General features: G+C 40.5%; 1 protein-coding gene across 1 annotated transcript in view; it reads left to right on the forward strand.

Annotated features, from left to right (window-relative positions):
• The first annotated feature begins 12,265 nt into the window (after positions 1 to 12,265).
• Gapdhs (glyceraldehyde-3-phosphate dehydrogenase, spermatogenic) overlaps positions 12,266 to 23,247 on the forward strand; it is a 74,826-nt gene continuing 63,844 nt past the window's right edge. The window contains exon 1 of the mRNA XM_063253378.1: positions 12,266 to 12,401. The gene's annotated coding sequence lies outside the window, so the exon portion shown is untranslated. The remainder of the gene's footprint in view (positions 12,402 to 23,247) is intronic.

Genomic DNA, 23,247 nt, shown 5'->3' on the forward strand with positions numbered 1-23,247 from the left:
GAAAGTTGAGGAGGGAAGTGGAAGCTGACCACCAAGTTCTGAGAAAAGAAAGGTGACAGAAATATAACAGCAGAATGCAGACCCATGAAAAACTTGGGCTGTCAAGGATGGGGATGCAAGAGATGAAATACCTGAGCTCTGAGAAAGCAATAGAAAGCCAAAGAGTAACCAAGAGCTGTCCCTCACTGCTCCAAGGCCCAATGGCCCATGGCAGAAAGCAAAGTGTGTGGAAAAATCATGAATCTTAGAAAATCTCCAGACTGATAACTCTTTTCCTGAATGCATTTTAGTCACCTGAGGAGTTTCTAAAGATGCCAATGCTATGAGGTCTCCTCTTTTTTTCTAAAGCTCTTCGGGTGCTTGCAAAGCATGGTGAAGGTTGAGAATCACTATATATAGTCTCCATCCTCCATTGGACCAAACAAAGAGGTCTCCAGGGAGGCAGCAGGGTCTATGAGTTTGAAGTCTGGCCTGGTATTGTGTGATGCTACTTCACTAGGAAAAAACAGAACTAACAGCGCCTACACCATCATGTTATTAGGAGAACTAAATGAGTTCAATACTATACCTACAAAGCACTTAATGTCTGGCATCATGGAGATATATGTTTAAACCTCAAAATACTTTCAAAGCAAAAATCCATCCTTCTATTTTAACACTTCTCATGACCCTTAGAATAAAATCCCAACCACCTTTCCCAGGGCCAGTAAAACTCTGCATAACCTGGCACTTGTCCATCTGTCCATGCTCATCTTTCAATCCCTCTGAGCCCTACTCCTTGCTTCTTTCTTCCCTTTTTCTATGAACAGTTCACTAAACTGTCTTGCCTCAGGCCCTTTGCACTTACTGTTCACTCTGCCTGGAACTTCCTTTACCAGATCCTTTTGTGGCTGATCCTCTTTTTTCAGTTCGTCTGTGCCTCAAATTTGATTTGCTCAAATGGCTTTCTTCCCAACCCACTCCAAAATTGCCTCTTTCTGATACACTCACTTTGTCATTACATTCCTCACCAGCTGATGATTGCATTATTATTTTTTAAAAAGTCATACATGCACATAATTTAATGAATCAAATGATTTTTCTGTTTTTAAAAAATAGCACTCTTTACCCTCTCCTTCCACCACTATTCCAACAACCACTTCCTGGAGGTAACTGGTTTTCAATAAAATATTTATTCTATCTATCTTTAAAGGATTTGCTTATTTTATTATACTTCTTCACTTTTCAATAATTAGGTCTTATTTGTTAACTTCTCATATGGTAATGGAGAGTGAGTTCTTTCCTCCCCCAGTATAAGTGATATCCATGAACTCTTTCACCATGCAATCTCCTGATACACCATAACTATGGTAGAACAATATTCCATGGTCACATTATTACAACTATGCAAATGTCATTCACAATAGAGCTCTACAGTAAACCTCAATTTTTTTGCTAAACTGTCCATCTTTTTCCTCCAATCCTTGAAGTTAATAATTCCCTGTTTTTTCATTTGCTTAGTTTTCTACCTTGTATCACTAACTTTAACACCAAATACTTACCCAGTTGTCTAATCTCAAAAGAGAGGTGTGAGTAGGATGTAGATCTTCCCTTTGGAAGCAGTCTCCCAGAGCTTTCTGACCTACTCTGATCTGGACTGGCAGTACCTGATACACAGTACACGGCTGGCGCTGAGGTTCTCAAGAGCCTATTTGCACCTCTGCTCTTGCCTTTCTCCTCCTTGGTTTTAACCTTTTGTAACTTCTTTAGAAAGTGACTGTTCTGAGACTCTGCATGTTGGAAAAATGCCTTTATCCTACTCTTCTGCCTAACTGATATTTGGCTCTGAGTGGAATCAAGATTGGTCATCACTTTCTTTGAGAATGGAAAGGTACTGTCATGCTGCCTTCCAGTTTCTAGTCTTGTGGAAAATCTCATGACATTCTGATTTCTATGTTTTGTAGGTGGATTACCTTTTCCTCGCTGGAAGCTTATAGGGATCTTTTATTTCTCTCAAGTATCTTAAAATTTCACCCACTATAGTAGTTACTTGATAGACTCTTTTAATTTGCAAAATAAAATCCTTTGGTTTGAAGGGATTCTCTTGAAACTCTATGTGATAGTTTCCTTCCCTTCATTTTCTGTCATCTCTTTTGTGGAACTTCAATTATTTGAGTGGGACAGAGATATTGGACCTCCTACCCCGGCCCTTCCATTTTCTCATTTTCTATTTCCGCAAGTGCTTTCCATGGAATTTCTTTTAGCTCTATTTTTCATGTTTGCTATCATTTTAAATGTACTCAGATGGTTTTTTATTACTTTTACAACAGCTTGATCTTGTTTCATGGCTGTAAAAGCCACTCTGATCTTGGGATTTTCATCTCCTTGCTCTGAGTTGCCTTTTTTTGGCGTCGGTTTCTGTCCTCTATGGTAGGAATTGTCATCAGATGTCTGGTAATCTTTGGTTGTCTGCTTATATTGAAAAAGAAGCAAGGAAAGTGTTTTGTTTTGTTTTGTTTAGATACACAAAAAGTATATGAAGGTTAATATGGCATGTTTAGAGTTTACTTTAAAAACTCAAAGGAAAAGGGACAAAAGAAACAAATTTGGCAAAAAATAGAACCTCTTGATAAGTGGGAGGATCTGAAGGATGAATTAATCAGATTCTGTCGCACTATTTCCTCTACTTTCGATCATGTGTGGAAATAGTCTCCATAGAAACATGGTGTTGGCGGGACTCAGTGTCCTGAAGACTGTTGGACTGAGGACCTGGCTCCTACCAGCTGTGGGCTAAAGGCTTCCCTCACTCGGCTCCTTACCACCTAGGCCTTAGCACGGGCAGTTTACAACCTTGCTGCTTGCTTCCTCCAGAGTAAGCAAGCAAGGAAGCAAGAGAGGACAAGACAGAGGCGCTGCCTCTTTACAAACCTCATCTTCAAGGTAACCTCAGCATTTTTGCTCAGCCCACTCACAAAGGGAGAGGACTGTAAAAGGGTGTGAATAGCAGGAAGGAAGGTCTCTGCTGTCTCAGAGGCTGTCCGGCCAGGGAATACTCGGTGAATGGAGGCTGTGAGCACATGGACTGGCCTCACTGTAGCATGATCCAACTGGACCTTTTATCTGGAGAACTCCCAAGATCAGTTTTGGGAACTTTCTTCTTGAGCTGATCAAATTTCCCAGAAAAGACTCTTGCAATCTCCTGCTAGAAGACAGAAATTGGACTGTTCACAATTTAGGAGCCAAAGAGAGAAGGCTATGAATCCCAGTATGCAGCATTCCTTTAATTTCCTATTTATATTATGTTGCTCCCTCTTTCAACTGTGACTGGTGTCCCATATTCCAAAAGCTCTCTGTGCTATCCTCTCCAGAAAATAGAACTCTAGTCTTCTAGTGAGGAGCAACTGCCCAGCATCAGAGAATTGGGAAAGAATTAATTTAAGTAAGCCTTTAACCAATTATCCCATATGCCAACCTGTCATTTGTCCCTATTTTCAGAAATACCTGTTGCCACCAGTTCACAAGCCTATATGGGTTCCACAATTTTAAAAAAATTGTCTGTGGGGGCTGGGGATTTAGCTCAGCGGCATAAGCATCTGCCTTGCAAGCAGGTGGGCGTGAGTTCGATCTCCGGTACCGATAAAAAAAAAAAATTGTCTAGTGCTTGGTATTTTCCACTGTTGGTACATAGTCCAACTTTCATCTGTCTTCTAGCTTCTAAAATTTTGGTATTACTGTATTTTCTTGTGTTATATCTGAATTTATGGGTACTCTTAAAGAATGATTTCTTTATTGTCATTATAATATGATTTCAGAGGCAGTAAAAGGAGATTCATGTATTCAGTCTACTGTTATAGGCCTCAAGTATCCCTCTTTCTTACTACTATATGGTTTTTGCTTGCTTACTGGGTACTCCTTGTCTTTCCCTGTTAAACGTAGTTTCTAGGATAACCTTCTACTGTTCATCTGTGCATCCCCAGGACACAGAACCATGCTTGACACAGACTAAGTGTTAAACAAACAAACAAATGAACCAATTTGCTGGAGGAAGAGATTTGCTACTAACAGTCACCAAGTTGGAAGCAAACCCTGGCCGCCTGATTTGCCCTGAAGTGCCCTTCTGCCAGAGCATGAAGAAGGTGGGGGTGATTTACTAATGATATCTAGTAGGCTAAAAAATGCTTACATATCTCAAGGTGGTTTCAGAATCTTATCTTGTTTGATCCTGACAAAGTCCCTGGGTCAGATAGAAAAAAAAAGATTATTATTTACCAAAATGTAATGGCTATCCCATGAGAAAAAAAAAATCACCATACCCATTCTATACCCATTCTAGAGCTTTTATCCCAGACAGGTGAGCATTCATTTGCCCTGCACACACACATGCACACACACACACACACACACACACACACACACACACACACTCCTCTCCTCTGCAGATGTGACTTTAAGGGTTGTCCCCTTAAAAATAAATGGTCCTCAACAATCCAGGATCAATTCTCTCATAAAAGGAGAAAGAAGTGCAGGGGTAATCAGTGCAGGACCTTTGAGCAAAGGTGACTGAGTTTTATAAAATAAGAAAAGTGGGATGTAAATTAGTACCACATAGAGAAGAAGTTGGTTCTGGGAGAGGAGGGCAGAGGAAGGCTTATATGCTAGAAAGACAGGGAATGAATTCTTGAACCAATGAGCAGTATGTGCATGCTGGGGAGAGGGGCAAAATGAAAATAACCATTCACCATAACCAGTAAATTCCCTTTAAAACAAAAAGGAATGGAAATAACTCTATCGAGTAATCATAAAGTCAGCTTCTTCTGGCTTTGTGACTCAAAAATATGCCAAAGAGCAGGTTCTGTGAAACAATGGCTCAAGCTCTTGGGACCTACTAAGTTTGACGTCTGCAGTCTGAACTCTGCCTTAGACCCCCTGCGAAAAGTAAAAGTAGGTCACATCACTTCTGAAGGGAACAAGGTACATCTCCAAAGTCACACAGGGCCCTGAGGACATAGCCACAGAAATAAAAGACTGGGAAGGATCTATTCTTTCTTGGGGTGCTGGCTATCCTCCCTTGGATTCTGTCTGCCACCTTCTGGGCAGATATGCTATTACCTGCTTCAAAGTCTGGGAGCCTTCAAAGGCTGGGCACTCTGTTATTCACATCCAGCCACAATTTTGAGGGTGCAGAGTGGCAAGGAGCCCATCACCTTAACCCTGCATCAAATCAAGATGCTGAGGCAGAAAGGATAGTTGTTCAAGGCCAGCCTAAGCAACTTAGTTAGAACCTGACTCAAAATTAAAAAGTAGGGGCTGGGGATTTAGCTCAGCGGCATAAGCGCCTGCCTTGCAAGCAGGCAGTCATGAGTTCGATCCCTGGTACTGAGAAAAATTTTAAAAACTAAAAAAATAAAATTAAATTAAATTAAAAAGTAAAGGAGGACCAGGATGCAATTCAGTAATAGAGTGCCTGCCTAGCATGCAGGAGACCTTGAATTCAATCCCTAGTATTGTGGGGGGAAAAAAGAAAAAATCAGGAAGAAAGAAAGGAAGAGACAGGGAGAGAGAGAGAGAGAGAGAGAGAGAGAGAGAAAGAGTGAGTCTTGGTGCTATGGTTTGGGTAAGTGTCCCCTAAAGGTCTATTTGCTAAAGAATTGGTCACCATATCACGGTGCTGATGAAAGATAATGGAACCTCTACGAGGTGGAAGTTGGCTCACTGGAGCAGCCCTTGAAAAGCATGTTGGGATTCCAGTCTCCTCTCTCTCTGCGTCCAGAGCTCAATATGCTCCCACCATCATATACCTTCTCATCATAGGTCCAAGAGAAGCAGGGCCAACCGACCACAGACGGAACCCTCCTAACCTGTGAGCCAAAATAAGCCTTCTCTTTTTTAGCTTATTATCTCAGATATTTTGTTAAAGTAGTGGAAATCTCACTGACATACTTGGTATAGAAAGAGGTTCACAACCTCTTAGTAAGCTATAGAAGGAGTTGCAGAGAAACATAAAGAAAACAATGCTGTGTATAATCTTAAAATAGATATTTTGATATGAGCTCTGTATTCTTGAGAACTCGTTAGGTGTAAGCATGGATCTAATCCCTCCGAACCTACCAGTGACTCTTTATATAAAGTATGCATTATCATGGCTTTTCTCTTTACAGAGAAACCGAGACTTTCAGTGATTATTAAATAACTTTCCCAGCATCTCACAGCAAGTAAGTGGCATGGCTAGCATTAGAACCTGGACTTTTATGGCTCTGGAGTCTGAATTCTCAGCCTCCTCAAAGACAGCATAAGTGAACTTTGTGTGTGTGTGTGTGTGTGTGTGTGTGTGTGTGTGTGTGTGTAATACCGAAAGGGTGTGTAACCAACACTGATTAGTTAGGGAGTTGAGGGAGGTAAATCAACTACTTTTCATAATGTTTCCAACATTATGTTTCCAATGTGCACATATCATTTCAGAAAAAAACACAGGCTCCTTTGATTCTGCTCACCAAAACATCCACAAAGTATTGCTCTTGCATTTAGGTCCTATTTACAGAGTAATTATTCATACTACACTGAGTACTAAGCACTTAGCTTCCAAGACTTCATTGAATACTCACAATGGTATCTGGAGGAACAGGGCTATCATAATCTCTTTCCTCCAGAGGAGTAATCGGAGACTCAGGGATATATCTGAATGTTATCCAAGCACATGCTTTTGTCTTCTTTGGGATGCTAGTGGGGCAGGAATATTTACAAAGACAATGGTGGTGCTTTCAGTACTTACCATGTGCTTTTCATGGATCTCAACAAATTGCTTTGTGGCAATCCCCATTCTGCAGGTAAGAAAGCCAGGGCTCAACAGAGAGACACAGAGGCAGAGGCAGGGGCAGGGGCAGAGAGAGAGAGAGAGAGAAAATGAGAGAGAGAGAGAGAGAATGAATTGCATACTTGTCACTCAGCAAAACTGAGACGGAATCCATGTCACTATACACAGCACTGGCACCCACCTAGTTGCTCAGACCAAAATCTCAGTAGTCATCTTTGATTCCTTTATTTTTCTTTCCTGTGTTTAACTCACCAGTTTCATTTGACGCCAAAAGACAGGTTCCTTTATTATTATCCAGCTACTCAGGCTGGGTCTGAGAGTTTCTTAGACTGAACCCACCTCCCTGTAGCAGGCTCATTGACTCCTGTCACAGAAAAAGAATTTTCGAGATGCATCAGAAAGGCACCAGTAGGGCTTACTAGGCAAAGACAGAGTACAGCATGTACTCAAGAGAGGAGTGCAGACACTCAAAGAAATAAGACATATTACAGTTTGGTACTCAGTTCCAAACTGTTTCTCGAGGGGGTGGAATTCTAGGGGGAAAAATGCCCACCCAACTTTCCCCTCAAAAGAGTACTAGTCAGGTTTTCAGGCATTTTTTAAAGAACAAGTTAGGGTAGCCAGCATGGTGGTGCCCACCTGTAATTCCAGCACTTGGGAGGCTGAGGCAGGTGGTCCATTGCAAATGTAAGACTAGCCTGGGTTACAAAGTGAGCCCAAGACCAGTCTGAACTGCATAGGTAAACAAAAAAATGAAAAAAGAATAAGTTAGTTAGGATTCAGTAAATGTCTGGATTCGCTCAACCCTTTTATTTATTTACTCTCTTAGTTGTGCTAATTTATGGCCTTCTAGAGATCTGGTAGGGAAGAAGTAAATCTTGCCAAGGACTGTTTACATGGGGACACTGTCATTGTAGGGCTAAGCTCCTATGTCTTATTTTCTTAGTTGAGTCAGTTTATGGCGTTTTAGTGGTAGGTCTGGTAGACAAGTGTTTAAATCTAGCCTAGAAATATTGGCATGGGCCTGCTTTGAGTGACTTCAGCCAAGACCTGGAAGTTGCAGTCTTCTTACAAAGTACAGTTTTTTAATTGTGAGTTCCTGCTCACCTTTCTACCCTTTCCTTCTTATCTCCTACCTCACACTCACTACAGTAGAAGCTACTGCTCCCCCCGGCCCCCCGCCATGGCCACTATGAAGGATCCTCGCTTCTCTCTCTGCCTCCACTCCTATTTCTTGGGCACCACTCTATTGTCTCTCCACACTGCAGAGTGACCTTCAAGTTGCTTGGTAATTACTCTCTCATCAGCTCTCTCGGGGCATTGGAAGAGAACTAACCCCTTTAGAGAATGCCTTAGTTTTCTCAAGATGATACCTGGTAATAGCATTCTGTAATACAAAAGGAGATAACCTAATTCATTACATGCAGTGGACATGTTAGAGTCATAAGCTTTAATTCTCCCAAGGTGATATTCTCACTAGGTGAAAACAGTTGCAAAAGTTTCTGATCACACTTAAAATACCAGTGACCACGGTCTGAAGGTCCTGTGCCTTGCCACCCATGACACCTCCACCTCTGCAGCATCATTTCCTATTATCCTTTCCTGAGCAAGGAGCTCTTTTTATTTCAACAATTATATTTGTTCTTCCTACCCAAGAACAAGGATATATCTTTCCATTTTCTGATACTCCCTTCAATCTCTTGTTTCAGAGTACTGTAGTATTCAATGTAGAGGTCTTTTATTTCCATCATTAAATTGATTCCTAAGTATTTCATTTTTGGGGTGCTATTGGGAAAGGTGTTATGTCCCTAATTTCTCTCTTAATGAGTTTGTTATTTATGTATAGGAAGACTATTGATTTTTGAGTGTTGATTTTGTATCCAGCTATGCCACTGAATTTTATTATTAAATCTAGAAGTCTTTTGGTGGAGTTTTGGGGGTCTTCTATGTAGAATATCATGTCATTCACAAATAATAATAATTTAACTTCTTCCTTTGCTATCCTTACTCCTTTTATTTCTTTCTCTTTCTGGCTAATGTTTTCCAGAACTATAGTGAATAAGAATGGAGACAGAGGACATCCTTGTCTTGTTCCTGATCTGAGAGTGAAAGCCTTCCTGTTTTTTGTCCATTTAGTATGACATTGGCTGTTGGTTTGTCATAGATGGCTTTTATCAGATTGAGATAAAGACTACTCCAGTGTTCTGTAGTGTTTTAATCATGAATGGGTGTTGGACATTATCAAATTCTTTTTCTGCATCTATTGAGATTATCATGTGGGGTTTTTTCTTGATATAGTGAAAATGGCCATACTTCTAAAATTGTTATAAAGATTTAATGCAATCCCAACCAAAATATCTATATCATACCTCACAGAATTAGAGAAAACAATCTTAAAATCCATTTGGAATCAAAAGAGGCCTAAAATAGCAACAGCAATTCTGAATAACACAGGCAAGGCAGGAGACGTCATAATACCTGACTTGAAATTATACTACAAAGCTACCATGATAAAGGCAGGGAAAAAAGCAGACCTGAGGATCAGGGCACAGATTAGAAGATGTAGAAACAATTCCAAACTCACCCAGTCACCTTGTCTTTGACAAAGAGGCCAAACTCCCTCATCAGAAGAAAATCTCTTTAACAAATACTGCTAGAAAAACTGGCTTTCCTTATGCCAAAGATTAAAACTAGACCATATCACTCACCATGCACCAAACTAAGATCTAAATGGACCAAAGATCTAAATCTTAATACAGAAACACTAAATCTGCTGGAACATACAATAGATAAAACTCTTGAAAGTGTAGGCACAGACTTTATGAATAAAACCCTGATTGGACAATAAATACTACAAAGAATCCACAGTTGAGATCTCATCTTATTAAAAAGCTTTTGCACAGCAAAAGAAACCACCAGATGAGTGATGGAGAAAACCCACAGAGTGGGGAAAAATTTTGCCAGCTGTACCTCAAAGAACTAATATCTAGAATATATAAAGAACACACACAAAAAAATCAAAACCCCCTCAATTTAAAGACCAAAACTGGACACCTGAAATAAACAGACACATCTCAGATGAAGATCAGAAACAGAAAGAAATACATTAAAAAATGTTCAACATCACTGGTCATTTGAGAGAAGCAAGTTAGTTTTAATGCTGAGATTCCATTTCACTCTAGAAAGAATGGCTATTATCAAGAAATTGACCAATAACAAATGCTGGCAGGGATGTAGGAGGAAAGGAACCCTTCTCCACTGTTGGTAGGTGTGTTGACTAGTGCAACCACTATGAAAATCAGTGTGAAGATTCTTCAAAAAACTAAAACTGGAGGTTCCATTTGACCCAGCTGTTCTCTCTGTGTGTATGTGCCTTTCTGAAAGAATTAAAAGCATGGTAGCACACCAATAGATGCACACCCATGTTTCACTGCAGCACAATTTGTAATAGCTAAATCTTGGCAATAGCCCAAATGCTCATCAACTGATACATGTGTAAAGAAGATGTGGGTTTTTTTAATATACAATGGAGTACTACTCTGCCATAAAGAATAAGCTTGAGATATTTCTAGCTAAATGGATGCACCATGAGACAATGCTCTTAAGTGAAATAAATCAGACACATGTTTAAATACTGCATTGTTTATCTAGCACAAGTAACCAAAAGGGTAAATAAAGACCAAAATGTATAATACACATTGTGAAATAGGAAGAAAATCTTCACACAGAAAGAGGAATAAGTGAGAGGAGAGGGCAAAAGAAAGAAAGGGAAAAGAAAAAATGAGAATAGAAGGGAAAAATGAAAAAAGTGTCTTTCTTTTCTCTCTTGTTGGGACAAAATATCTGATCCCCAAAGTTAGGGAGGAGAAGGTTTATTTCTTACAGGTTGGAAGTTTCAGTCCATACTCAGTTGGCTTCAAGGCAAAATGACATGGCTGAGGGGAAGCAGTTCATGATAGCTGCAGACAGCAAAAGAGAGTAAGCCTTCTCCTGCTGTTCCACTGTACGCTGGCTCCACCCCTGGGCGGATGTAGTACTCCCACCACCAACCCCAGTGCCAGACAATGAACCAATCATGAACACTAGACTCAGCTGCCTCCAGGACTGCGTGAGACTTGGGGTGGGGGGATCTACCATAAACCATAAGACAAAGCTTTTACAAATAAAACGAGGATGGGAGTGAAGTGGGGGGGAGGGAACTGGAGAAAAAAGAATCAGGATACATCATGTATGAGGCACAAATCTCCCAAGGTAATGTGATGATGTTATTATGTATATACAAAATGTACCAATAAAATTAATTTTAAAAAGCAATTATATATAATCACTGCCTCCTTGCCTCAGGACTTTTGCAGGGGTTTTTCCTTCAACCTGGAGGCCTGGCCCCAAGCTATCCAGAACCGGTTCCTTCTGCCATTCAGGACTCAGCTCAGCAGGGTTCTCCCTGTCACCTTCATTAACAGACACTGTCAGTTCCTGTTACTCCTCTGCCCTTATTTTATTTCCTTTACAGCACTTATTTATCATGATGTGAAAGTTTCTGCTTTCCGTGTTCACTTTATTGTGTGTCTCCACAGTTAGAGATGAGCTCCAAAAGATAGATAGCTTTTCACGGGGAAGCAATCTCTAAAAATACATTTACAGATTTTATCAGACATGTATTGTGTACCAGTTAAGAGTTTTGCAGTGTATCCTTGTATCAACCTCAGCACCGTCTGATACAAATGCAACAAGTTACTTAAATTTTTTGTCTAATAGATACAGAAATAAAGACTTTAGAAATGAAGAGAGTAGATAACAGCTTAACTCAACGTGTTCATAGTATCACCATCTCAACACACAACTGATTAAAAAATTATCCCCTACCTCGTGTGTACGTGGAGAGAGAGACAGAGAGACAGAGAGAGAGAAAGAGAGACAGAGACAGAGAGAGACAGAGACAGAGACACAGAGAGACAGAGAGAGACAGATAGACAAAGACAGAGACAGAGACACAGAGAGAGAGAGAGAGACAGACAGACAGACAGACAGACAGACAGACAGAGAGAACGCTCCCGTGCCTGACTTCTGAGGGGCTCAGAGCTGGCCTTGAAGTCTGGAGATTCACAGGCTCCTGCTTCAGGACTGAATCTCAACGTTCCACACCGCACCTCAGCTTTCCTGCCTTTTCTGTACCGTGTCAGTGTGCATGGCTGTTCAGGGTCTGCACTGACAGAAGGGCGGGGCGACACGTTGAATGTAATCATTATGTACTGCAAATATTACTAATACGTTTTTTAAAAACGATTTTTTGTAAACATAAGCGGGGATGGTCTCTCAGCGACAAAGCAACCAGTGAATCTTCCAGGGAATTTCTGCAACCAAATCAGGTGTGAGAAACAGCTGGATGACCTGGAGCAGGCAAACCAATCTTATCGGAAGCGCATAAAAAAGACAAAAATAGTCCAGGGCCACAACGCGCCTGCGCATTTGAACCGGAAGAGCACTGGAAAGACCGGAAGTGCCAGATGTAACGGTCTGGAGTTGAGGTGGTCCTGGTTTTTGAAAGGAAAGTGGAGCTGAATCGTGAAGCTCAGGATATTGAGCAGCCACTGAGCCAGCAGAATCAGAGGTAAAGTTAGCATTGGAGCTGAAAACCAGATTGGAATTGCAAATGGTCTTCTTCAGTGAGGACAATGAGAACCGTGAGTTTGGGCCTCAAGTAGAAAGGAATATTCTGAGGCAGAGCCTTTACAGGGATGCGTCTCAGAGGTCAAATGAGGCCTTGGGAGATTTTCATCAACATTCACTGCGAAATGAACTGATACCAAAGCAAAATTTGTTATGAAAGTTGTGCCACGTTGTAAATGTTTGCATTGCATGAGTTATACAGAAATATATCCAGGGCAACATAGTTCTGCAGATGATTTATTTTATAAGAAATAACCAGCAAATCCAATAGTGGAACACAATTTTTTTAAATTGTACAGTGAATAAGGCCTTAGTCTTAATCCACTTAGCCTATATGTCTCTCTGAACAATCTCATTTCAAAATAACTTGAGGACTGAAAAATTTGCCTTCTCGGCTCCTGCTTCTATGTGTGAGGGGTCCCAGATGACTTATTAGGAGTCAGTGAGCAAAGCTCCCCTAATGATAAGCTGTAAGAGAGATCTGTGATGGTCAAAGGTCCCCCTGAGAGACGTGCTTGCCAGACTACTAGTACTGGAAGAACTTCAGACTCATCTCGGATGCCATGTTGGGATTTAGTAATGAGATGATGTGTGGGGGAGTGAGGTTCCTCGTACTAAGGAAGATTCTGGCATTTGGGAGAAGAGAGCAGGGCTGGAAAGGCAAAAGGACCAGTGATCTTATAATCTAGGTAGTCAGACTAGGAAGATCTCTCTGAGTAAGTATCATCTCTACACACACCTGAATGAAGTGAGGGAGCCAGAGAAAAAGGGATTGAGGCAAGCAGGCAGAGTGAACAAGTTTGGCCTGTTTGTGGAGGCTGGTGGCGGGAGCAAAGGAGCGAGGGAACGTAGGAGATAAGGTCTTCAGCGAAGTGGGGAAAACAGGGGGCTAGGGATTTAGCTCAGCGGCATAAGCACCTGCCTTGCAAGCATGTGGTTGTGAGTTCGATCCCCGGTACTGATAAAAAAACAAAGGCAAAAACAAACAAAAAAAAAAAAAAAAGTGGGGAAAACATGGGAAGAGTGAAACTAAGAACATGACATGAGCTGATTTAACATAAAAGGGGTTTTTCTGGGTTCCTGGGGTGACTGAATATCCCATGACTGGTGGAGCACCTACCTGGTAAGAGGTTACATGTGAAAAGGGTTGCTGGCAGTTGCGGGCAGCACTGCAGAACATTACCTCAGGTCACCAGCCTGGGAAAGGCTCAGGTTCACATCATGAGAAAAGGGAGGGGTCTGCTAGTGGAAGAAGCCTGGGGCTTTTAATTTGTTTGGGTGTCACTGGTTTGGAAGTGTAGCACACAGGAATGTTGTAGGTTTATCTGTTGGGTATCAGGAAATGCAGTGGAAGGTTTACGTGGGAGGTTAGTGATAAAGATTAGTAGCTTTTTTGATCAGTTCTCAGGAGCTTTGAAGATATTCACCCTCTCACAGTTGAATTCCTTCATCATGCCCCAGTTTTGGGGCTTATAACTAGGCAAACCTAGCTCTTTAAAGGGGCTGGCGGTTCAGAAGTAGATGAAAGAGCACCACGAGTTGTCTGTGACGGTATGAACAGCTATTTTGAAGAAAACAAGACATTATAACAGCTAGTGATGATTTAATATCATCTTGTTTTGAAGTCCCACCAAGCTTTTGTTCTTCTGTCTCCATCAGTTTTATCCTGTTGTATCTTATTGGGTTTTATTATATGTGATAGTATAAACAAAATTTTATAGATAAGGAGATAATATAGAAACCATTGTTTGTTTTCTGTTAGTTGGTTCTGAATACCCTGTAATACTTTCATTGTCTTGAATGGTTTTACACTGTCTTTTTATGTTTGATACTATAGTATATGAAGGTATACTCAAATATTTCAAGGAAAGAGACCCTATGGTAGCTACTGTTATGTCAAGTTATCTTGTAGTGAAACATTATGTTGCTTAAATTGTTCTGTTCTGACCTGTGTTGTTATGTCCTCTTTTATCTTAATCTTTTTTTAAATTTAAAAAAAAAAAAGAAGGAAAGAGCACCACGAGGATCTTCAGCCTTGTGTATAACTGAATGGTTTTGGACAGTTTGAACTTAAACTATCTTTATTGTTGTTTAAAAATATTGTTATTTCTGTGTCCGGCTGCAGCTCTAGATGTTCCTGGGATCGGGGGTAGGGGGAGGACAGTGAGAGGATGGGAAATAAAGGGATGAACGCTGAGGTCAGGTGAAGTCCTCTCTCCTGGTGGGAGAAAAAAGAACTGTTCAACCACCCTGGCACATTTATTTATATATTCAGGAAGTTGACGTCAGTTTCAATCCCTCTGACTAGCATGTTGTTTGCTGGGCTGGCCTGGGCACCTTGCCTTCTGAGAGCTGGAACAGCTTGTTTGGGTAGCTCACTTCAGGCTCTCCGAGTTCTCAGGGCTAGCTTGCTCTAGCCCCGCATGTGTGATTGATCTCCAGCTTCAGCCAGTCCCCACAGCCAGAATCTCTAGCCTTGTGTATAGCCGAATGACTTTGTGCAGTTTGCATTTAAGTTATCTTTGTTGTTGTTTTAAAATATTATGTTATGAACTATTTCAAATACATGTAAAAACATGACTTCGTATTATCAAGCCTCATGAATACATCCCCCAACAAGAATCAACATAGCTTTAGGCTTGTTTTAAGAAGTAAAATAATTTGGGTTGAATTAAAAACCTAGTTGCACCTTTCTTGATCCCATTTCCTTCCTTTCCCAGAGGTAGCAAAATGCTTAAGTGAATGGAGGATCTTTCCCATCCTTGTTTCTATACTTTTGCTGGAATGGATGCACCACAAACATAAAATATTATTATGTATGTTTTTAACCTTTACATAAATCATTTCATGTAGTAGGTAGTGGGGGCGAGGAGTTGGGACCAAACCCAGGAACTCAAGCATGCCAGGCAATATTCATTTTCACTGCTGGGTCCCTTCTATTCCACGGTATGATGCACACTATATTATTTATCCACTCTTTTATTGAATTTAATGAGAAGCTTCAGTAACAGAAAGTTAAGTTCAGCTACAACTTTGTTGCTCTGAGTTTTATTTTCCTTTCTATAATACAGTAATACAGTAGTATTTCCTTCCTTAAGTCGCAAGAATTAAATGATAGGAATGTAAAATACCATATTCTCTGGGTGCCGTTAAGGAAGTCAGTTCACCTTTCTGAGCCTCAGTTTCTTCACCTGTCAGAAGAGCACAAATACAGTTGCAAATATTAGTACTCTGGGAATCGGCTTGGGTCATGAACTGAGTAGAGTAATACAGAATGATGACAGCTACCATTGTTAACAGAAATAAAACTAGACTACAATTATTGAAGGTTTCTTAATCACTATTAAGTGTTGCTATTATTCCCACTTTACACATGAGGAAACTGAGGCCTTGGCAGAGTGGCCACCCACAGATCATGTGATTAGTGCAGTGGTACCTCCGTTCACAAACTTAATTCTTTCCATGATTCTAGTTGCAAACCGAAAAGGTTAAGTCAAATTCAGTGGTTAAGTTCTGTGGCGATCATATGGGAAACTTTGATTGGGTTCTTGTCCAGTTCAATTTGTGACCAGAAACACGGAAAGAATTGAGTCCATGTTATACTCCCTTAAATGCCTTCAGCAGTTGCACATTGTCCTCAGCAGTTTTTTGAAGAAAAAAAAAGTATTTCTTTCAAAGTATTAAATGAAACTCCAAGTCATAAAGCAAGTGACACCAGTTAACATGGGGCTAATGTCAAAGGCATGGGTTTAATCCTGGCTTTGCTAGGTCCTGGCTGTGTGAGCTTGGGCAGATTACTTCAACACTCTGAGAATTGGTCTCTTTGATTTATAAGATGGGAATAATGATGCTGGCATAACAGTTATTATGTGATCCGACTGAAATAATAGATGAGCGGCACTTGGCATGGATGCCTGGCTTATGATAGGGACCGAACCAGTATAGCTGTTGTTGTTCTGACTGTGGTGGTTACTACCTTCAGGACTCTACTGATCACGGGGTCAAGTGGATATTTTTCAGCCTTGCATTCATGGACCTCCATCATCTGACCCAGCCTGTGTTTTCAGCCTTCAACATGGGCACCATGGCCAAGCTGAATTACTGTTTTCCAGTGCGGTGTCCTTACTGCCAGCTCTTCTTCCTTCCCCTAGTTCAAAAGCATACTTCATATTTTTTGAAAACTTTTAAAAAATTAACTACAGAAATTTTCAAAATTACAAAATTAAAAAGTTAGTGCAGTGAACACTTTTAACTTTGTAATTACAAACTTATTTCCTGTGTACTCCAACCTACTCACCATACTATATTGTTTATGATTTCAGCTATAAATTCATCATCTGTCTCTGAAGACTGCTTAAACCTAACTACAGTGACACCTTAAGATGTAACATTTAAGAATTGCTCAATATCAATCTATCATTATGCAAAGTTTCTTCCCCATCTCATAAATCTTTTTCTTTTCCAGTTGGTTTGTTCAGCTCATGATAGACACCATTTGTGTATTACGTTTAAGTGATATATTCCCTACATTGGTTTTTATTAGGTCTGTACGCCACTTCTACCTTGTTTTTGTTGAAAAAACTGGGACATCAGCTCTCTGGGATTTCTCGTGGGAAATGCTGTGAATTTTGTTAATGTATTCTCCATATAATGCCTTGTCATGTTTCTCTGTACCCTACTTCCTGAAAACTGGTGGTTGTATTTAGATTATGAAGGCTTAATCAGATACAGGAGTGATTTTGGCAATGTTCTATACTTCCTATTGCATGGGATCTGCAGAGGCATATCTCCTTACCTCTTTTTCAGCAATGAGTAGATCCCAGCTCACTAAAGTTCCCCAACAGCATTTCTTCTTCCTCCTCTTCTTCTCCTTCTTTTTTTCTGTGGGGTGGGGTACCAGGGATTGAACTTACGAACTCCTGCTTACCAGGCAAGCGCTTGAACCACTGAACTGAATTCCCAGTCCTCTAGCCTAATAGCATTTCATCTGATGATTTTAGCAGGCACTGACGTGAAAGGAATCTGAGATGGCTACTCCAAGCTGGGTGTGGTGGCACACATAAATGCTTCACAGTTGTAATCCTAACTACTAGGGAGAGTGAAGCAGGAGGATTGTGAGTTTAAGGCCATCCCTGGCCAAAAAAAAAAAAAAAAATGTTTTTAAAAAATAAAAAGCACTGCAGCTGTAGATCAGTAGTAGAGCACTTGCCTAGCATGTGCAAGTCACTGAGTTCATTCCCTAATATTGCAAAAGAAAAAGATAAATACCACTTAATAACGTACCACTTTGGCAGGAGAATTTTTCTGAGCTGAAGGCAATTAAGAAACAGCAGACCCAGGAGAAACTTTCTGCCCTTTCCCTTTCTGCCTAAACGCAAGACTTATTTTTTCCTTTGTGAAGATGCCTTCCCTACTAGGAAAAAAAAAGACTTTTATCACTGGATTCTCAGTCCACATAGACAACGTGTGCCTCCCACTAATGTCCTTTCTCCACAATTTACTACTCCTGGAAGTCCAAACCTCTTTTCCTTTGTTTGGTCATTCTATCACATTGTATCATCCTTTGTTAAAATGGTATATAAGCTCTTGAGCCTAACCACTGTTTTAGGTTTCCACTTCTTTCCTGTGAAGCACTTGTGTGTTAAACCTTTCCTTCTGTTAATCTATCTTCTGTCATTTCCTTTGCATGCCATAGTTACTCAACCCAGAAGGGCAGAAGAAAAAAGTTTGCTCCCCTTTAGATGTTAGCCTGGATCCATTATTTTATTTTTTGAATAACAGTAATATAATTCTATTATTTCTTTTGGATTTATTAGCTTCAAACTCTCATATAAAAACTATTTGTTTACCCCAAGGTACAATTTAGCCAGGAAAAATAAATAAGTGCTTGATTTTTTTCCATTTGTTTATTAATTTTCACAGTTTGTTTCCAAAGGTAATCAGTGAGTTTGACTGTGATTTTTAGTCTTTTTATGAGTGCCCAGCTTAACAGCTATTCCCTTATCTTTTTAAATACTCATTCAAAAGTAATTCCACCTTTCTGTTATATTTAAATGTATCTTTCCAAACATTGACTTTTTCTTCTCATGAACTTCTTATCTTTGTCTTCAGTGGATCAGAGCTCCTTGAAAGCATGTTGGTCAGCATTTGTCATGCCAAAGACAGTGCTTCTCAAACTGCATTGCGTATTTGAATAACCTGAGAGACTAGTAGAATACATATTCACAATGATCAGCTGAGAGTCTGTACTTCTAACCCAGCAATGCTCTTGCTTCTGATCCACAGACCTCACTTTGAGGACCAAAGGATATGGTAAACATGAGAAATGTATTTTATTCATTCAGGAAGAAGTACCTACTCAGTTCATAGATAGGGCCCTACTACCTTAAAAATGCAAAGAATTTTTCGTATGTGTGCTTTGGTAAGGAGTTTTAGTTTTTAACTTACTCTTTTGAATATGTAATGTGTACATTGTACTGGAAAAAAATTCTTTTCATAAACAGATACAAGTTGGAAATATGTCACCTGCTAGCAGTTATTGTTGTTTCTGAAGTTTTATTCTAAACACTGTATGTGTATAAGAGTGTACATTTATGTCATGTCTTTAACTGCATGGCAACATATGGCTCTGCCACTTTCTCTCTCATTTTATTGTGTCTTAAAGACTGATTCATATCTTGACATATCTCCACATCTTGTGTAACAGGTGCTATAGTATCCATATAAGATACAGCTGTTGTTTGTATAAATATACAGGAAAGTGTGGCTGCCTATTGATATCTTTTCCTACATAGTCTTTTTTTTTTTGGTACCAGAGATAGAACTCACAACCTCACACTTGCCAAGTAGGTGCTCATGCCACTGAGCTAAATTCCCCAGCCCTAGTCCATTTTTCAGTTGGCACAGGTATCTTGTCTTACATTTGTTGAATTTTCTGAACCATGTTAGTGCATTTCTATAAAGGGCTGGGGATATAGCTCAGTACAAAGGTCCTGGGTTCAATCCCCAGTATGGCAAAAATAATGTAGTAGCAGCAGTAGTAGTAGTATATTAATGTGAAAAACAGCATGCACATGTGTGTGTAAACTGTATATATACCTGTTCCTCAGTTTCCTGTGGGATGTTTGTTGCACATAACAAAATTCTCAAATACTCAAGTCTGCTTATAAGATGGCACAGAATTCTCATGTAACTTAAGCACAGCCGTCCATATACTTTAAATCACCTGTGGGAAATAATGACAAGGAAAAAAGCTGTATGTATTCAGTACAAGTGAGGGTTTTTTTTCAAATTTTGATCTGCAGTTGGTTGAATTCAAGGATGCAGAACCCACAGATACAGAGGGCTGATGGTACTTAAGGCATTGATATTGCATGATGTCGTCCCTTAGCCTCCCACATGCCCCTCCTTTATCATAGGAGGTCTCTCCCCCAGAGGTAACTACTACACTGAATCTAGGGTTAATCTTTCTCTAATTTTCCTTTTTACAGTAGTTTTCAAGCTGTAGCACATTAGACTTAACCTGCGAGCTTGTTAAAACAGCTTTCTGGATCCTACCCACAGTCTCAGACTTCATAGGTCTGGGGGCTGGGACTCAATAATTTGCATTTAAGTTCCCAGGTGATCCGATGGTTTGAGGTCAACACTTTCGGAACTACTGCTATATCTCAGCAGTACTCTTAACTTGTGTTTGATGATTCTTAGTCCTTATGAAAGCAAAAGGAAAATTACTAGGAGAGAATATTGAAAGAGCTTCTCAAAATGGAGTGGGCAGGTCATTATGAGAGCAGGATTTATGCAGGGTTCCAGCTCTTGTCTAGAATGGGAACTTCAGCCACCTCCACTTTTGACTGCAGGCATCTGGAAGGACCTAACCAACTGGACAATTACATTGTGCCCAAAGCCTTGAGATGCATATCAGGCACTTATTAGACTCTCCTTCCATGGACATTTCCATTCTGTTTATACTTACACTGTTTCTTTTGTCCTCCTTTGGGTCACCTAGCCAGCATCTCCCTCTTTCTTTCTGCTTTCCTTCCTTCCTTCCTCTTTTCTTTTTTTCAAGACAGGGTCTCACTGTATAGTTCAGGCAAGACCTTAAACTTACTGTGCACCCCAGGCTGGCCTTAAACTTGCAGTGATCCTCCTGCCTCAGCCTCCCAAGTGGTGGGATTACAGTTGAGCACCACCATTCCTGACGACTGGTATTTCTTCTCAACGTATAAACTCCCTTTTTTCTGCTTTCCTCACAACTGAGTCAGAGCTGTCTGAACCCATGTGTGTTGAATTACAGTTTCTAAGATCCCCCAAATAAAGTCTCATTTCTAAGACCCCCAAATAAATTCTTTTTTTTTTTTTTTTTTTTTTTTTTTTTTTACTTTTCCAGCCTCTGAGTTTGTATTAGTCAACAGCCTTTAGTCCTTTAGTCTTCCTCTAAAATCTGGCCACTCAATAAATGTCTCTTAAGGATCTGGCCCCTTCATTCTCTACTCCATTTTCTATCACTCAACTTGAGATTGCTTAGTCTTTGTTTAGTATTTTCATTAATTTTCTCAGTTTAATTTGACCAGTCTCCAGTTTTTTCTTCTCTGTTGGTCACTCTGTTCCTGGAGTTCTAGGCCAGAGGGACCCTGACTTTGGGAAGTTTCAGTAGATCAGTTGTGACTATTCACCCCAGAAACAAATGGGAAAGGTGATGTTGAAAGACAGAAAAGGAAATTTTTCAACATAGCTATGTCAGGAAGACAAGGGGGGATGGGTTGTCAGATGTCTTCAGGGATACAGACATGAGCTCCCGAATTAGATAGGGAAGGGAGGCCGGAAGTATGCAAAGTATGGTTGATCATCAGCTCAGCAAAGGCCATGCTGGGGTGGGGCATGGGGGCCCCTGACAAGAAAGCTGGTGTTGCCAGGGACAGAAAGATCAGACCTGTTCCTGGAATCTGAAGTGACTACAGGAGAAAGTGACTTAAAACAAAGACGACAGCTGTAAAATGGAGGCAAGATGCCAAGGTTTTGTTCTACTTTTACCTCCTAGGCCTCTGCAGGCCCAAGTAGAAAATCAGTGCTTTTCAGTGAAAGCGACCTCTGAGTCCTTGTTACAACCCCATTTTTAGGTTCTCTCTGTATTATTGTTAGTTAACCAGAAGAAATAGTGTAACCAACATTTATGTCTGTTTCATCTGGTCTGTAAGCTCCCTAAAGCAGGAATCAAGTAGAGTTTCCCTTGTGGTCTACGTCTTTAATTAAACTGCATACCAGTTTGCAAACTAGTTGCTTATAAAAGCTGAAAAGCAATGGAAATGAGTAAAACTCGCCAAGTGGTATCCATGTGCCGTATAAAGTTGGTAACTGCTACTTGGCTTTAAGTCAATTGCAGGTCCATCATTGTCTGATTTTCCCATGAGAAATCAGAGATCATCTGCAGTAACCAAAACTAAATCCAGTCCATGCTTCAAGGTCTTTGCAGTTAGTGGCTAGCTGGATGAATGGGTGGGTGAACCTGGGTCACTGTGGCAGCTCTGTCTGTTGAAACTGGGGAAATGGAGGAAACAAGCACTTGTTGAGAATGTTCTCTACACCCATGCCTATGAAAGGGGCTTCACATAGTTAAGTCACTTGACCTTCATAAAGATTCTACAGGATGGTTATCACTCAATTATTTCCTTATTTGCTTTGTAGATAAAGAAATGGGGGCCTAGAAAGGCCCATGGTTGCATCACTGGTTTTCCTTATGTATCATAGTCAGGGTTTGCAAGGGAAAGGCCTTAAGACAGGCCATATAATTTATAGGATATACTCACCCAAACAGTCGAATGCAAAAAGAGTGCAGGATGTCTGTCCATGCACTAGAAGCCCAAAGAATCCAGCTGAGGGTCTGGATCCCAAGGCAATGTCCTGCATGAGTCCAGCTGGAGACCTAGAGCCCACAACAGTGTCTCATGCAAGTCTGTGTCTACAATGGGAAGGCCCAAAGGTCAGTGATAGAAGCTAGAAAGTCTGCCCCCATGGGATGGAGGATCTGTGCCAGCAGACTGAGGGATCTGCAGTGGAGCCAGGAAATGACTCTCAAAGTAAGGAGCAGAGCTCCCCTGAAGAGAACCACAACCTTCCTCAGCAACAGTGAGGACTCAAGCTCTGACAATGAAACCTGCTGAGTTCATACCAGGAAAACCAATGCACCGAGCTTCTCCAGAAGAATCAACAGCACACCATCTTCCCCTCCAGTTGTTTCATGCTGTTGGCAACAATCCTCAGGTGGGCCTTCTGCACCTTAGAACCACACTGATTCAGTTCATCTGGGTGTTACAAGCTGACCATTGTTAATCCACCACATATGTGAGCTACCTACTTTTTAAAAAAGGATTTCAGATAAGCTCAAATGATTTATCTGGGTCCTAATCATGAATTCCAGATAGCTCTATTATGTAAAATTGCCATCACAGAAATCATGTTTTCAGAAACTAGGTGGGAGAGAGATCCGAGGAGATTTGATTTCTTAGGCATCTTGCTATCACTGTTATCCTGCCATCCCTATTCTCTTGCTTGGTGGCTACTCTGTAAGGCAGGTGAGGCAAGGACATGCTGATTGGGAGCTGGCTTTTTTTTTTTTTTTTTTTTTTTTTTTTTTTGGTATCAGGGATCGAACTCATAACCTTGCGCTTGCCAGGATTTTTGATCTCCAATTTTCAAAGCTGATTACTTTCCAACTAGGTCTTATTTTTAGGGAAACAGTAGTTACTTGTTTTCATTTCTGATTTCAGATGTCCCTTAGCTAAATAATAAAG

This window comes from Cavia porcellus, unplaced genomic scaffold (assembly GCF_034190915.1).
Source record: "Cavia porcellus strain 051 isolate PalLab524CR breed Dunkin Hartley unplaced genomic scaffold, mCavPor4.1 scaffold_7, whole genome shotgun sequence".
In the NCBI taxonomy this organism is placed as follows: domain Eukaryota; kingdom Metazoa; phylum Chordata; class Mammalia; order Rodentia; family Caviidae; genus Cavia; species Cavia porcellus.